The sequence below is a fragment of the Ambystoma mexicanum genome, chromosome 1p, assembly GCF_040938575.1.
Source record: "Ambystoma mexicanum isolate Mex_15411 chromosome 1p, UKY_AmexF1_1, whole genome shotgun sequence".
NCBI lineage: Eukaryota > Metazoa > Chordata > Amphibia > Caudata > Ambystomatidae > Ambystoma > Ambystoma mexicanum.
The window spans coordinates 197,175,854-197,193,394 of NC_090921.1; the positions used below are offsets into that span (position 1 = coordinate 197,175,854).

The 17,541-nt window shown below is 43.5% G+C and overlaps 1 protein-coding gene across 1 annotated transcript in view; it reads right to left on the bottom strand.

The window, feature by feature from the left end:
* LOC138466255 (extracellular calcium-sensing receptor-like) overlaps positions 1–17,541 on the bottom strand; it is a 154,210-nt gene that overhangs the window by 86,667 nt on the left and 50,002 nt on the right. The gene's annotated exons all lie outside the window — the stretch shown is intronic.

A 17,541-nucleotide genomic window follows, 5' to 3' on the forward strand; every position in this document is an offset into this window, starting at 1 on the left:
CGGTGGGACACCGGGGGACTTAAAATGCTTGCAATTAAAGTTGCTGAAACTGGTAAAACTATACTTTTCCATATTGCACAACAAAAAGATGAGCTACTGCTGTCACCAATTTCAGAAGCTCAACCATCATCAGTTTTTCCACACTAGCATTTTGAGTCGTTAAAAGTGGGTATATTGTTCCAATGCTCTCAAAGGTATGATGGCTGACGCTTGAAACCATCACAATCTGTAACGCCCACTGAGTATCCTTTCTTTAGGGATGCTAATGCTGTGAAGGGGGCAGTCCAGCCCCCCAGGTGCTTTAAAGTAAGGCGAGATGCATTTGAGGCACTGTGAGGAGCCAGGAGTCAGGGGGGAAAGTGAGTGGGGTGTCTCCCCGGCCAGCAGGACCACATGTCAATATAACCAATTACCTAATAAAATCAATCACAGTTTTGCTACATGGTGTGGTCCAAGGTGCAGTTGGCATCAATATTTTGCATTGATACTAATAATCCTAGGTAGAATAGAAGGCTTGCGTGGCAAATGGGGCACTACATACACCAGGCCCAAATCCACAAGGTCACAGAAATCTCCAGTCATGCTCGAGCTCCCATAAGAACAGTTTGCCCACCCATCCGCCACACTGTTTATTCATTGTTCTTGAAAGTGTTGCAAAGATGTGTCTTTCACCCAAGAGGAATGGGCGCTACAAGTCTGCATGCAGAGACTGGTGCCTAGTGTGCATGTTATCTCACATTGGCCTGTAAGGTTATTTAGCGTGTTACAACACAGAGTACAGCACAGAGTACAGCACTACTGCACAGGATCAATGTGTAGCAGGTTTTTTTTTTTTTTATGCAGTACCACTGCATGGGTTTGGTGCATTGCTATGATGCAATTGTTTCAAGCTATGTGTTGCCAGTGTAACATGGACATATAAGTGAGGGCAGGTTATTCAGTCAAAAACGATTTTTACATATAAAATGCAAATCATTTTTTTTTTCACAGTTAAAAGCACACATTTGTACATTCAAAATGCGCACTATTTTTACCTGAAATTCCTCTGTTGCAGGAGACACATTTGAGGATTAATGAACTAACCTCATTAACAAAAAACTAACACGCTAACTCATTAATAACATAATGTGTTCTCCAGTGCAAAATGAATGGAAAATGACAGGCTCTGAAAGTCATTTAAACGCACATTCAGATTTTTTTTTTTTGCTTCTATCTGCGCTCTGTCCACAGTAACTGCAGGAAGCAAAGACCTCGAATAAGCAGGAAATCAGTTTGGTTACAGTTGCAACTGTATAAGCCAAGCCATTGTGTGCAGAGGGTGGTTAGGGCATGATAGAATTTTATTGGTTAGGATCCTTTGGTAGGAGGTAACCAGAGTTTTCTTGTATAATCTCGAGGAAGAAGCTGGGGAGAGACATCTTGACACAGCTCGAAGAAGGACTGGGTTGATAGCTGGGGATGCCTGATTCCTAAAGCAGATTCAATTTGGTTGCAGAGACTGGGATTTCCAGTCAACAAGTCCCAGTTTGAGTGACAGCAAATGCTTGTGCTTGCTGGGTGAACCCCTCCAGAAGGCGACCAGCCAAAGAAGTTACATGCTGAATAAGCCTGGTAATTATCTTGCTGAAGTGTGGGGGCTGAGTGTGTGCGAAAATATTCTGTCAGTGTGGGAAAGGAGATTCCTGTGCTTTACCCACATGTTTAATGTTGCAAATTGAATTCTTGTTCCCCGCCACTCTCTTCTCAGTGTATCACAAATAATTCTGTTACAGTGCTATTTCATTTATTTCTGTAAAAGAGTGAGATCGTGTTTAAATAAAACTTTTATAATACACAAAAATATCTGAAAGCAGACGGGTGGTGTGTTTTATTTTCTCTTTCCTTTGTGCATTTACCAATACAGTGCTGATGATGTGGGGAGATGTTTAGACAGTGCAATTGTCATTTTTAAGATAGCTAAAAATAAGATTTGGCTGCAGGTGTGCGCACAATGTCATTCAGTATGAGCAATTATAACTAACTGTGTGTGTTGTAGTCTGCCGGAGGTCTATGAGTTGGCAGAAAGGGAGGCCTGGGACAGAGTTCACTACCGTATATAAGTTAGTGAAAAATACCACATGTAGCTCATTGTTGTAGATAATTCAGTGAGAATTGCCCATGGTGGCACACTAAAAATGAAAATGTGGTGTTCCTGAAATGCAAGCCTGAGGTCTCTCTAGTGATTACACGAAAAATCTAAACAAAAATAAGGGGGTCTGGATATTGGGGCCACAAATAAAACAAAGGAATTATGCTCAGCAAAAATACCACCAACCACGCATACCAACCACGCATGTCTGTGTACTGAAATAATGCATATCCACTGTATTATTATTATACATAACTCAATCTGATACAAGGAGTGATTGTTGATAAATTATTTTCGGCAGTAAGAAAATACTGCCAGGCCCCAAATCTACACAAAATACCCAACATACTTATGGTGCGTTGAAGGCCGGGAAAATGATCACAGAGCACCTACTGGGCGTGGCAAGTGTGTCTCACACTGCCATCTGTACATTAAAGGGAACCCATTTCATAACAGCAGTGTGTTACTAAAAACGAATTTCAGAATGTCACAAAGGGAAACCACATTCTCAGACCTAGTGCAATATTTAGAGGCAAAGTTGTTTGCACATGGGACGTGGTCGTCGAACAGTACCTTAGAATGGCATAACCGCATTCAGGGTGAGGTGCAGAAAGAAAAACTAGACAATATTTTTGCAGAAGGCAGCATAATTCAGGTCTGCCTTACAAGATTATTGAGTGCAGCCGATAAAAGTGCAGAGAAAGACTGTTTAATACGGCTATGCACCAAAATATGGTTTATTTTGAATAGGTCCCTGCGAATGCAGGAAAATGATACCGAGCTAATTAACAGGTTAAAGACTGAATTAGATGGGGCAAGTAAAAATCAGGAAATGTTAAGAGCAGAATTGGATGTATGCCAGAAAGACATGCAATTAAAATGCAGAGATTTTGATGCTCAGTTGTCCAAAAGCAAGAAACAATTTGAGGATAGTGAGCAAGAATTGGTATACTTAAAAGCCTTAGTGGACCACATTACACAGGATAAATGTGAGATTGTTTCAGAAATGCAGATTTTACAAAAAGAACATTTTGAAAAAGAAAGTGATCTCCAAGGTGCAGAGCAAGAAATGGTTAAAATGATTCAAGAAAAAGACAAGAGAAACAAAGAATTCAATGAATGCCAAATGCAAATGTGCGACATGCAGGAGGTAATTGTAGTGATAAGCTGCTAGGCGCTTGCAGTAACCTGCATTTGCACTAACCCACTGAGCTATCTTGTGTGTATTAGAGCCTATTCGAAGCGTGGAGGAAAATGCTGACATCAACCAGGACTCTCAAACTGGGTGAGCCTGCATGCTTGCAAGGGGTTAATTGCAAAGGCCTTTTTTGAAGACATAAAACATCGTGCTTTAGCAAGAGGCTCCATGCAGTTCGTGGGAGCCAGGCATTGCTTTGCCCGTCTTCGCTCTGCAAGTCAGGTGCACTGATAAGACAAGAATGCAAAGAAACAGTGCCCGAAGCCTGGGAGCCAAGACTGGCTGTTTCCAGTCTTGTAACTTTCCAAGCAAAAAACATGTTTACTGCCAGGAGGGAAGAGCCTAGAAGCTTCTCGAAGAGCTGACACGTCATGATGATTGACGTGCAGCTCCTAATAAGAGAACTATACTTGGACCAGGGAGGGGGGACTCATCCTGGACTGTTGGAAAGACGTGCGTATCAAGGACAGTGCCTGGACGACCAGCTGTGCGCTATCAGGGCCGAGGCTCCTAACATCACATCCCTGCTCTGGTGTAGGACTGTGGGGGCTTGGCCAGTCCTCCCCTCCTCTGCTGAGGAGTGCCGGGCACCAGATAGCGGCGAGGGTCCTGGATGTGATCAGATCGTATCTTCATCTACATTTCATTAGGAGCGTAAGACCAAATAATTGCATATTCATCTGTGATTGATAATTGGCATTATATAGCTTGCACTCTCTATTTCCACATTATTATAAATTGCTGCTTAGTTTTCATTAGTCATTGTAGATAATAAATGCAAGCATCATATTCTGTGTGATTGGCTTTTTTCCAGACTGAGTTCATCGTGCTTCTTAAACCTTATTTGTGTGGGAAGGTAATTAGGAGTGATTTACTTTGCACAAAGGGCTGGATCCCAGGGAGGTGCGGGTACTGTTTATCACTACATTTGGCGCTGTGAGTTTGGGTTTTCGAGCACGATGCCCTTCTGGAAAAGAAATACAAAAGATGAATGCAATGGGGAAGATAGTGCACTCTGTCACATTCCAGGATGGCCGGCATCAAATGCTTGGTCGGGTGTGGCAGATATTTTGCATCGGTACTCGGCACCGATGGCATGGGACATGCTTGAAAATGATGTTTCCCCGGCGGTAATTAGTAAGTGCTTGGAGAGTTTACCGCTTGAGAAATGCAGAAAGGAGCTCAAGGCAGCAGGAAATATAGGCTGGTTATTCCTGCAGGCGCTCAGAAAGGTGCATGAGAATGAATTGCTTAAAGATGCTAAAATTAGTAAATTAACAGACGAGATATCCCTGCTCCAAGAGCAACAAATTATTATGAGAGAGACCCTTGAATCGTCCGTTAAACGGGCTGATCAGATGGAGGACAGGTGTGCCTCTTTAGCTGTGCGTGTAGCCACGCACAAGCGCAGACAGCAGCGGGGCAATCCATCAAAGATAAGGATTCGCGCGCTAATTAGGAAAGATAACTGGGACCCAAATTTATGGTCGGGTGAAGTCAGTGATAGTGAAACTGAGCAAGCACATGACTGGAATGAGTCTGTTGAGATTAGACTTGCTGAATTAAATTGGTCTGATGGAGAAGAGCTGGAATGTGTTCCAGAGAAATGTGTTTATCCAGCACGGCCATTAATCACTAACAAATCAAAGGGCCAAGCTGGCGGTGCAAATATTCAAAATACAAGGATTGTCCGTGATTATACACAGACAGAGCTTTTAGAGATTGCTAAGTTATTTAGACAGAAGCTAGGTGAAGCACTTTTGACTTGGTTCCTTCGCATCTGGGACACGGGTGCCGATAGTATCTTCTTAACCCCAGAGGAACTGTTAAAGATGGGTTCACTCACTACTAATGTGATGTTGGGACAGATAGTGCGCGGTGCGCTCGGACAGCAAGGTTCTCATTCCTTGTTTAATTGGCTTCAGACTGCCCTAATGAATCTGTATGGGAGTCCAATGGATATGGAAGAGAGTTGGGGCTGTTGGCAGTCACTAACTGAAGCAACAAACCAGCTTAGAGAGATGGGTTTGCAGTGTGCACTGTACAGTGCAAATTTTGCAGGGCCTGACATGGAGTTGTTTACAGCTGGCATGCGCGCACGTTTGTTAAGAAATGCACCGAGTCACATGAAGGGCGCATTGCTTTCATTGCTGGGTCCAGCGCAGGGCAAAGCCATTGGTGAAGTGGCACTTCTGTTAGGGCAACTAGAAGGGCTGGATGTACGCAAAGCAGCACGTCTAGTGGCTGCAAACAATGATTCAGAAAAAAAGCGTGGTAAAAATGTAAAGTATAAAGAGAAAGCTGATACTGTTGAGATCACACGCAAACAAATGTGGGTGGACCTGCTAAAGGCAGGAATTCCAAGAGATGAGATAGATGGTAAACCCACATCTGAGCTGCTTGAGAAATGGAAAAAAATTAAAAGACAGGGACGGGAAAAAACTAAGCCCTCTGCACCCTCTGAAGAGGAGGTGTTAAAGCCCAAAGTGCGAGCAAAGGGTTACCCTGATTTGGCAAAGAACAAGTGGGAGGTCCCAGACCCCATTTTTGATTGAAGGGCTGGCTCTGTCTTTGAGGTACGGTTAATAAAGAGAACTAGCCCCAGAGACAGACGCCCTTTTGTGCCACTTACCTTGTACTTGGATGAGAAAGTAAAACATGTTTTGGCTCTATTAGACACAGGAGCTGAGGTAACCATTCTGAATGGCAATCCCAGTAAATTGTCTGGTCCCAGAGTTTTGGTCAATGGTTATGGGGGAGCAGAAACTGTTGCAAAAGCCTTTAATGTAAAAATGTCAATCGGTGAGGGATTGCCTTTCACAGCAAATGTTTTGATTGCAGATATACCAGAGTACATCCTTGGCATGGATGTGTTGTTGGGCAAAAGTGTGACTACAGATTTAGGCGAATTTGTTTTTGGCAATCGGAAAATCCATGTGAGAGTTGTTAACCCTGTTGTGGTTGGGCATGCCAAATGGTCCCCCTTGCATTTACCTCCTCCTGCTGACCCAGTGTGTGTGAAACAGTACCGGTTGCCAGGAGGACATAAAGAGATTGGTGAAACTATTGAGTCATTGGTGAAAGCTGGCATAATGAGGCCGGCAGTCAGTCCATTCAACTCGCCGATCTGGCCTGTCCGCCGCCCGGATGGGGCATGGCGTCTGACAATTGATTACCGCATTTTGAACAAGAAGGTGCCGCCCTTAGCTACGGCGGTGCCAGACATCATTACCCTGATTGAAAACCTTACGAGAGAAGTGGGTGAATGGCATGTGGTCCTTGACCTGGCCAATGCATTTTTCTCCATTGATATTGACACTGAATCACAAGACCAATTTGCTATCACTTGGGGAGACAGACAATTTACCTTTACTAAATTGCCCCAGGGGTATGTGCATAGTCCCACTCTGTGTCATGGATTGATTGCCAGAGACTTAAAGATGGTGCAATTGGATAATGTATTTATTGCTCATTACATTGATGACATCATGCTGACTAGTGTTGAGAAAGAACATGTAGAAAATGCTGCTGAAAAGTTGATCACACACATGCAAAATCGGGGGTGGGCCATAAATCCCAAAAAGGTACAGGGGCCTGCTCAAGAGGTGAAATTTCTAGGTGCAATCTGGTCTGGGTCAGTTAAGAAAATTCCCGACCCGGTAATTGATATGGTTCAGCAGATGGCTCCACCAGCAGATAAAAAAGAGGCACAAAGATTCATTGGGTTAATGGGGTTTTGGAGAAATCACATACCTCATTTAAGCCTGATACTGAAACCCATTTACAAAGTCACCAGAAAGAAACATGACTTTACATGGGGCCTAGAGCAACAGACTTCCTTCCAACAGGCTAAAGATGCATTGCAAAATTACATCACGCTGGGGCCCCTGACAAAAACTGATCCTTTTGAATTGGAAATTCTTGTCTACAATGACGTGGCTGTGTGGAGCTTGTGGCAAAAGCAAGGACATAAAAGAGTGCCACAGGGGTTCTGGTCAAGGAAACTCACAGATCCTATGACAAGATACACTCCTCTTGAGAAACAAGTTGCTGCAGTGTACTGGGCTCTAGTTGAAACTGAAAGAATCACAGGCGAGCAACCGGTGACAATTTGCACAGAAATTCCAATCATGGGCTGGGTGCGTGACACTGCTGCAAATGGGAAAAGTGGCAGAGCACAAGACGCCACTCATGTCAAATGGAAATGGTATTTACAGCAACGTGCGAAAGCTGGCCGCACAGGGGTTTCCAGACTGCAAGAACAAATGCTGGAGGCAGTAGATCTGGATGCGATGCCTGAACCAAACACCCATGTGGCGTTGCCAGAATCTCCCTTCAAAGTCGCACCAGCCTATGATACATTGACAGAAGAAGAACAAAAGTCTGCATGGTTCACGGACGGCACGGCAAAGTATGATAAAGGGCAAAGACACTGGCAAGCTGTCGCATTCCAGCCCCATCGAGAAACACTGCTAATGAGAGAAGGTGTGGGAGGATCAAGTCAGTATGCTGAACTGCAAGCAGTGGCCTCCGTGATTGAACAGGTGAAGGAAACAGAGACTGCATACATATACACAGACAGTTGGGCCACATATCAAGGCCTGACACATTGGGCACCGGCATGGAGAAGAGATGGTTGGCAAATCAAGAACACGCCGATCTGGGGAGGGCCAGACATCTGGGAAGAGATGTGGTGCAAAGGTGAGAGGTGCAAAATCTGCATTGGGCATGTCGATGCACACATGCCCCCTGACACCTCACTGGCTGCCCTGTTCAACAATGAAGTGGATCAAATGGCAAAGATTCGCCCAGTGACAACACCGCAAGAAGCTGAGGTGCTGCAAGGGATGGCGGATTGGGCACACCAAACCTCAGGGCATCTAGGGCAAACAGGAACTTATCAATGGGCAAAAAAGAGACAATTGCCCATTACCATGGATCAAGCCAGACAAGCTGCCTCCCAATGTTCCGTGTGCAGTGAAGTGAAGCACTACCCTCTGGAGAGGAAGCCACAAGGCCCTTTGAGAAGAGGTGAAAGAGCTGCTAGCGTATGGCAAGTTGACTACATTGGCCCTTTACCGCCCGAGAATGGAAAGCATTATGTGTTGACCATGGTAGACACATACTCTGGACTGTTATTAGCTTATCCAGCCGCCCATGCAGATCAAAGGGCTACCTTGCAAGGCATGGAATACCTCATCAGACACTATGGCATCCCGGATGAAATCCAATCAGACCAAGGCAGCCATTTTGCTGGACACAATGTGCAAGACTGGGCACTAGAGCAAGGCATAAAGTGGACACTGCACATCAGCCGATACCCAGAATCCTCTGCTCTGGTGGAACGTAGCAATGGGCTGCTCAAGCAACAAATAAAGAAGCTGACTAAGACTCACACTCTCAAGGGGTGGTCCAAACATCTGGCACATGCACTGTTTGAACTGAACAATCGTCCACTGGGAAATCGCCAGACACCCTTTGTGAGACTGACAAGTGAGAAAGTGGAATCTACAAAGACTCTTGTTGTGTGGAAAACTGACAAAGAAGCTAAGCTGCCTGTACAAGCCACTGCAGGCAGCATTGGACTTGATCTATCTACCTGTGAAGATGGTGTTATACCGGCGGGGCAAACCAAATCCATCTCGCTGGGTATTGGCATCAAATTGCCGGCTGGCACTTATGGACGCATTGCTGCACGATCCAGCCTGGCAAAACAAGGCATTGACATATTAGGAGGTGTGATTGATCCTGATTATAGAGGGACTGTTTCGGTACTTTTACATAATGCTGGTGCATCTGCAGTACCATTAACCAAATATGACCGAATTGCACAATTGATTTGTGAACAAGCAGTTGTCCCCCTAGTAGTAGAAAGCAAGCAATCTCCAGACACTACATTGAGGGGGGAAGGAGGCTTCGGTAGCACAGGAAAAAAGGTGTGGGTGCACCATCCTAACAAAAAGCCTGAGGCTGGGGAAGTGTTAAGTCAAGGTGTTGGAAGTACTTATGTTGTACTTTTGCATAATTCTGATGTGCCTGTTTATATTCCCGCTACTAGGCTCACACCACGAACGTAGAGCAGTATGAAGGGGATGGGACTTGCCTTGCTGTGGGTGCTCCTGGCCTGCCAAACCAACGCTTTCTCTGTAAAGAGTGGGTTATTGCAAGACACTACATGGACTCTGAGAATCGCATGCACTACACCTGATGCTCCAGTCCTGCGTGATAACTACAACCGCACCGTAACCTGTGAGAAAAGTGTTACAAATGAGTATCCACATGGAACTGCAAGAGTTCTAGATTGGCACATTGTTGGACACCTTTTATCACTAACTCATATGACTGGCGCCTACGAGATTTTAGGTCCAGAAGTTTCAGTGAATGGATCAAATAATTTGTTTGATGTTTCATGTTTCTTTTGTCCCAAGAACTGCAACGAGTGTACTCGCCAAGATTTTCTGGACTATAACTTAGCCACATGTTCTTCATATAATTGTACGTTGAAACAGCCTATACCAGATGGTAGTATGGTGTTTGTATCAAAAACCAATATTGTACTTGGTAGGCATCCCACTTGGAGGATGGTGTTTTTCAAATCTCACAAAGAGGAGTTGGTAAAACTGCTAGATTTTCCAATAGTAAGACAACATTTAAATTGCAGACATGTGATGCACGCTTCCATTATTTCAGAGGTACACTTAGACATAGACTTGTCACGGGGCAATGTCTCCTTAGTACTACCAAGCTGCTATAAATGGAGTCAATTTCTATGGCCCATCACCAAATTGCGCGTAGCTAGGGGTTTAGATTCCTTGATTGCGGGTGCAGCGGGAGTGGGAACGGGGGCTTTAAATGCTTTTGACATAGAAACTGTGCGCAACAAGTTAGCCACTATGGGTTCTGATGCCAGCGGCGCTATAAAACTTCTGGCTCAGTGGGGCCCATTGATAAGTCCTACCCTGCGCAACACTGCTACAAGTATTGGCAACCATTGGAAGTGGCAGAATTTCAGCTATGAAGACATTTTCTCTGCCATAGGACAGGTCAACAAAACTGCTAAAGACACACGATGTATTTTATGGCAAACTTTGCTAAATCAGCAGGTGTTAGCTTTCCGCTCCGAATGGGGGCGACTATCTTCAACCCACTGGCACACAGAGCTACAGTTACCAGCAGACATATGGATTAAGCCGCTTGCTTTTGATTGCATGAATAACACCTGCCATGCGTTAATGCAAGTGAGTAGGACCGCTTATGCTCTAGAAATATGGTGCCCTTTTATAGTACTGCCTATGAAAATCAATGATTCCTGGTGGGTTCCGCAAATACGAGGGGAATGGTTAGACAGCCAAAACTACACCATCCACAGTCACACCTGCATGCCCTGGGATCAGGGGTGGGTGTGTCCCCTAACTGGGAGGGTTCCGGACCCATGTATACATCCCGTAGCAGGGGAGTGCACCTGGATGCAATACCACATAAATGGGACTGACATCTTTCAGATAGATCAGCATACAGCTTGCGTAGTTACTAATCATTCCTTGCTTATTAACAATTATAGGTTATTAGGGAATCCTCAAGTATTTTGTGTAGATCAAGTTGTGACTATCCTAGACATTGTTACTCATACCCTATATTCTCTAACCCAGTGGTCTCACACTACTCTGCATGCTGAGCTCACGCATTTGCTTAACTGGACTCTATCCTATGGAGTGATTACTGCCCGGCTTCAAGCTATTAGACAATTTGCTCAAACTGCTTGGAAAGATTTCCAGACGCTAGCTACCTCAGTTATTTCTGCAGAGTACAAGCTAATAATAGACAGAAACCAATTAATCAAAACTGCTGACCATCTGCAATCTGTTACTACTCACCACTGGTGGGATATATTCACTGGATGGTCTCCCTCCTCCACTAAACTGCTTAATATAATACTGCACCCATTGCTGTGGTTGCTGATTTCCCTAATATTCATACTTATCGTCTTCATTGGACTCTTGCGCAGAATGTCTTTCCTTTATACTAGAATGTCTGCGCTAGAGAAACGCTTAATTGGCCTACAGCACACTGTGCATGCTTCCAGATCATGGAACTGAGTCAGCATTTTCAGGCCTCACTTCGAAAGGGGTGGAATGTAGTGATAAGCTGCTAGGCGCTTGCAGTAACCTGCATTTGCACTAACCCACTGAGCTATCTTGTGTGTATTAGAGCCTATTCGAAGCGTGGAGGAAAATGCTGACATCAACCAGGACTCTCAAACTGGGTGAGCCTGCATGCTTGCAAGGGGTTAATTGCAAAGGCCTTTTTTGAAGACATAAAACATCGTGCTTTAGCAAGAGGCTCCATGCAGTTCGTGGGAGCCAGGCATTGCTTTGCCCGTCTTCGCTCTGCAAGTCAGGTGCACTGATAAGACAAGAATGCAAAGAAACAGTGCCCGAAGCCTGGGAGCCAAGACTGGCTGTTTCCAGTCTTGTAACTTTCCAAGCAAAAAACATGTTTACTGCCAGGAGGGAAGAGCCTAGAAGCTTCTCGAAGAGCTGACACGTCATGATGATTGACGTGCAGCTCCTAATAAGAGAACTATACTTGGACCAGGGAGGGGGGACTCATCCTGGACTGTTGGAAAGACGTGCGTATCAAGGACAGTGCCTGGACGACCAGCTGTGCGCTATCAGGGCCGAGGCTCCTAACATCACATCCCTGCTCTGGTGTAGGACTGTGGGGGCTTGGCCAGTCCTCCCCTCCTCTGCTGAGGAGTGCCGGGCACCAGATAGCGGCGAGGGTCCTGGATGTGATCAGATCGTATCTTCATCTACATTTCATTAGGAGCGTAAGACCAAATAATTGCATATTCATCTGTGATTGATAATTGGCATTATATAGCTTGCACTCTCTATTTCCACATTATTATAAATTGCTGCTTAGTTTTCATTAGTCATTGTAGATAATAAATGCAAGCATCATATTCTGTGTGATTGGCTTTTTTCCAGACTGAGTTCATCGTGCTTCTTAAACCTTATTTGTGTGGGAAGGTAATTAGGAGTGATTTACTTTGCACAAAGGGCTGGATCCCAGGGAGGTGCGGGTACTGTTTATCACTACAGTAATAAATAAAATGAGTGATGAAAACAACTATCTGCAAAATGAAGCACGCAGGCTCCTTAAAAAGTGCAAAGACTTAGAACAACAAATGTGCATTCCCAGGTCCCAGGAGAGGCGGCAGGGTACTACATTGAATGGAGTGGAGGTGAATTCTAGTTCTGCCCAAAGAGCTAGTGCTCCAGTGACTGGGCCGGTGACTGAACTTGGTTGCAGCGCCCTTGGGGGATTTGATACTCCCATTGGGGGCAGCCACCAATCCCATACACCTGAAACCAGGATTGGATCACAAAGTAGTGCAATTCCATGCATTGCAACAAGTAGCCCCATAAAAATAATGAAATCCATTAAAGCCCTGATCAAACCATTTAGAAAGGGAGGTGAATGCTGCATTGAGGATCACTTAGAAGCGGTTCATGACATTTTTAAAGCACTCCAGATACCTAAGGAACAGTACAGACAATATTTTCATTTAACTTTAGATGCCCCGACGGCCAGCATCATAAGGGGATTAAATGAACAGCAGAATATGACATGGGTGGAGTTTGAAAAAGAAATTAGGTGTCATTTTTCTCCTTTTCAGTCATTGCAGGAGGCAAAGAAAGTCACTTACACAATCACTGCTGGGCCTAATACATCCCCTCGCCAATTTTTACAGGACTTAAAAAGAGCATTTTCTCGCTTTGATGTATCTTTTGACACAAATTCCAATGAGTTTAAAACTGCATACTTCTATGGGCTACAGAAAGACATCATATCCCAATTGGTCCGTGAATTTGACCGTGATAAGTACCTTGAATAGATTGTACATCAAAGCACAAAACTATATGAGGTACTCTATTGTCAGAGTAGAGAAAGTGATAAAATGAAAGATACTAGACCTAAATCTAAAGAACCCTCAGCCACAGTAATGGAAATCAGGTCAGCCAAAATGTCCCTTGAGTCTGCTCAAAGCCCAGGTAAAAATAATGTGACACCTGAACAAAGGGGTAATCAACAAAGATTGCCCTTTCCTGTCACAATGTTCCAATCACATGATCCTAGTAATAGGGAGAGCTACATCAGCCCTAGGTATTTAGGGGACAGACCCCGGGCAGGATATCGGCCTGATATGTCAGGTGTGAGCAATAACCAGAGACAAAATCAAGATCAAAGAAATGATGGTCCTTACCAGACATTGGGGACACAGAGCAGATTTGATCCCAACACCATGATATATGGTAATCAGGATAGACCCCGATATGTGGATCGGTTTACTGATAATGGGAATCAACATAGGGGCCAGTACCCACAATCTGAGAGACAGGACATGAGGCAGAACATGAACTACAATCCACGTAAGTACAATGATTCCCCACCAGGGGACTATAATCAAAGGATGGGTGCACCCCGCTCCCCTCCACAAATGAATCAAGAGTTCAGAAACCATCCCAACAGACATCAATCACCTGAGAGGTATCAGAATAGATCCAATCAGGGGGAAAAACAACCAATATCGACCTACGCCACAGAAAGAGGATTCTAGAGAGATGGAAAGGTTCCAGTGCCTTGAGGCCCAAGTGAAAATGTTAGCTGAGCAAATAGGAAAGCTCTATACAGCGCAAAAACAGCCATCCAAGGAGGGGGCTGATGGCCATAGCAATGACCGGGGGGCGTCTGAAAAGTGACTAAGTACTCATGATACCTGCGGTGCCAAAAAGACAGATTGCCCTGATGTAATTTCGCATAATGACTCTGAGATGTCTAATGATTTAAAAGTGGAAACGCCAGTGAATGAACATGTGACAGAACGCGCAAACACTTCTAAAAAAGAGGTACGGTTTAACCTAGAGCTAAATCAAACATTGAAGGTTTGTGCAAATGAAAAAGAAACACCTGAAATTCCAAAAGAACAAAGGGACAGATTTAAGAAAAATTACTCATGCATGGGTAATACTAGTGAACAGGGAGTAAGTGGGGATGCTATAGCTCCATCCCTGGACAGTCAAAATGGTGAACAAACACAGACAGAAAAAGGGAATACTCAAAAGGAGGGTATGAATCAATCACCTGAAGAATTCTTTGAGCCAAGTATTTTTGAAGCGGCTGAAAGGGCTGGTACCACACTAAATGATCACAAATGCACAGAATTAAATAATGACAAATTACTAAATGAAGTTGTTACACATGTTCAGTTGGAAGGTTGTAATGTGGTCCCTGATGATACCCAGATGGATGGGCGAACAGTGGCCACACTCCAAAAAACCTCTGATCATGGAGAAATGAATAAAGTCTCTCGCGCAGAAATGGGTAAAAAGGAGGGAAAAATGTCTTTCCATTTACCAATGTGCTTAGCCAAAAGTGAAAAAGGCCTGAGAAAGGTGAGCCCTGAAATCAGTAAGAATTCACACTTTTTATGTGTATTAGAGGAAGTTGAGGACAGATATTATGCACCCATCACTGTAGAAGAAAAATGCCAAACATTTGCTATGATTGACACTGGCGCACAGGCCACAATTATGTCCAAGGAGCTGGTAAAGAGTATCAATGAAGGGAGACCCCCACAGAATCAGATCACAGTGAAGGAAAATCAAGGTCCAGTGCATAACTTTAATGGGGAGGAGGTGCCCATCATAGGTGTAACTGAGGTTGACATAAAAATAGGAAAGCACAGAATGAAACAAGAGGTATTGATCACATCTATTTATGAAATTCCATTTCTGATGGGGACAGATTGCCTGAAAAGATTGTCTCCTCTCATAGATGGGGGGAATGGAGTGCTGTGGTCCTTAACCAAGAAACCATTGAGACCTAAGAAACTAAAATCACAAAACAGCAACATAAATGAATGTCACACCGTTGCCAAAACAAATGATCCTGTGGAGGTATATCTCCAGAATAGTTGCATACCTAGTGTCACTGTTATATTAATGTGTCAAGACAAAATGCAGAGCGACAATGAAAGACTAACTGTACAAATATACTTGGACCCAAGGAAAAATTGGCAGACTGCCATAGATGAGCACACATTACGTTTTTATTTAAAAGAGAAAACAATCAAACAGAATATTGCTCCTAAAACAGATTCAGAAAAACACATTACCACTCTTGCTGAAATACACATGGAAGATGAGCAACCATGGGTTCATGTTGGTATAAATGACTGTTTTAAAACAATAAAAGCCACTTTAGCGCTTGAACAGGAGAGGAGCTTCATTAATGAGAAATTGTTGCAAAAAATAATGGAGAGGCGGGACATCCCGAAATTTAGGATTAAAAACCAATATGTTTCTGGGTTGGACAGTCCAGACTTTGAAAACCGAATTGCAGGCAGATGCATGCTTAAAATTAGCATTGGGCAGAAAACAATTTACCATAATGTATGGATAGTGAGTGGAGCACAAAATGACTTTTACATGGGCAATGACATCATGCACAGAATGTGTATGGTGTTAGATTTCCTTAATCAAAAAATATGGTCACGCCTAGGTGGGCCGGCACCTGAATTTGAAGACAAAAGAAGGGCTTATCATTGTGCACAACTGGTTCCTTATGCAATCGAATTACAAATGAGGAAAGATACTATTATTCCTGCATTTACAAAACAGTTTGCAATAACACTGAAATGCAAAAATGGACAGCAGATGAAAGTCTCTGATGCATTTGTATGCCTGAATGAATCCATAAAACAGCAAGGCCTGGATTATGAATACATTCCATTGGTAGATATTGGTGAAGGGCCTGTAAAAATTATGGTAAATAATAAAGGTTGTCAGGATATTCATTTAGAGGAAAACTTCCCATTAGGAATGGCCATACAAAAATAACATTATACGGCAGATTTAAATAACATGGTGATTGGAAATATCCCTGAAAAGTATGTAGATGCCAAGGGTGAGTTGACACCTGGACTCTCAGCCCAAAGGAATATTTAAAACTAATTCTGTGTATCCTTATGATTCAAATGAGACAGTGTGCTGCCATCAAGAGGATTGCATAACATTTAATTTAAATGAAAATGAAACAGAAAATCAGCCCATTGAAGTGGAAGCTGATATGCCAAAATATTTAAAAGTGGCAGTTTTACAAAAAGACACAGCCAAACAGTTAGAGGAAAGCGCCGAGATTCCCTTACCAGAAGATTTTCCAGAATTTTCCAAAATGGTAGAAGAGCAGATCTCCTTAGCGGATGCATGCAACAGCGATGAGGATAGAAACAATCTGAGGGAGATATTTATGGAGATTAAGGATGTATTTGCAAAAGATGCTTATGATTGCGGTTTAACTGATTTATATGTGGCCACACTACCAGAAGGGTGTAGCAGAAGTCCAGTATTTGTACGCCAGTATAGACTAGCGCTGGCATGTTTAGAATCATTAGCAGAGATTATAAAGAATTTGGAAGCTCGGGGAATCATCAGGCCCATTCATAGCACATCCAATACACCTATTTTAGGTGTGTTAAAGCCAAATGGTCAATGGCGGCTATGTGCAGACTTGAGGGAGTTAAATAAAAGAGTGCCAGTATCCAGATGGCCACTGCCATTCATTGATCAGGGCCTATCTCAGGTACATGGTTCAAAAGTGTTTACCACATTAGATCTCACCTCTGGATATTGGTGCGTGCCATTGGCAGAGGAGATACAGAATTTATTTTCCTTTACATTTGACAGGACTCAATACGCCTGGCTTAGAGCTCCGTTCGGGTACATCAATAGTGGGAGTGAATTTGGCATATTTTTGAGAAAGGCCATGCCAGATGCAGCGGAAAGAGGAACCAAAGTTTATGTGGATGATGTCCTGATAAGAAATGAAAGCCTGAAAAGCCATTTTGATGAAATAAGACATGTGCTTGGCCAATTGCAGAAAGCAGGCGCCAAAGTGTCTTTACAAAAAGCACAATGGTGCAAGAAAAAAGTGAACTTTCTAGGCCATGAAGTGACTGAACATGGGCTAAATCCACAAAAGAAGAAAATAGAGGCCATACAAAAACTAAAGATCCCTAAAAATGTGAAAGAGGTAAAAAGTTTATTAGGGATGACAGGCTATAACAGAAAGTTCATTGAAAACTATGCTGAAATTACTCAACCATTGACTAAACTGCTTAAACTGAATACACCCTGGAAATGGGAAAAAG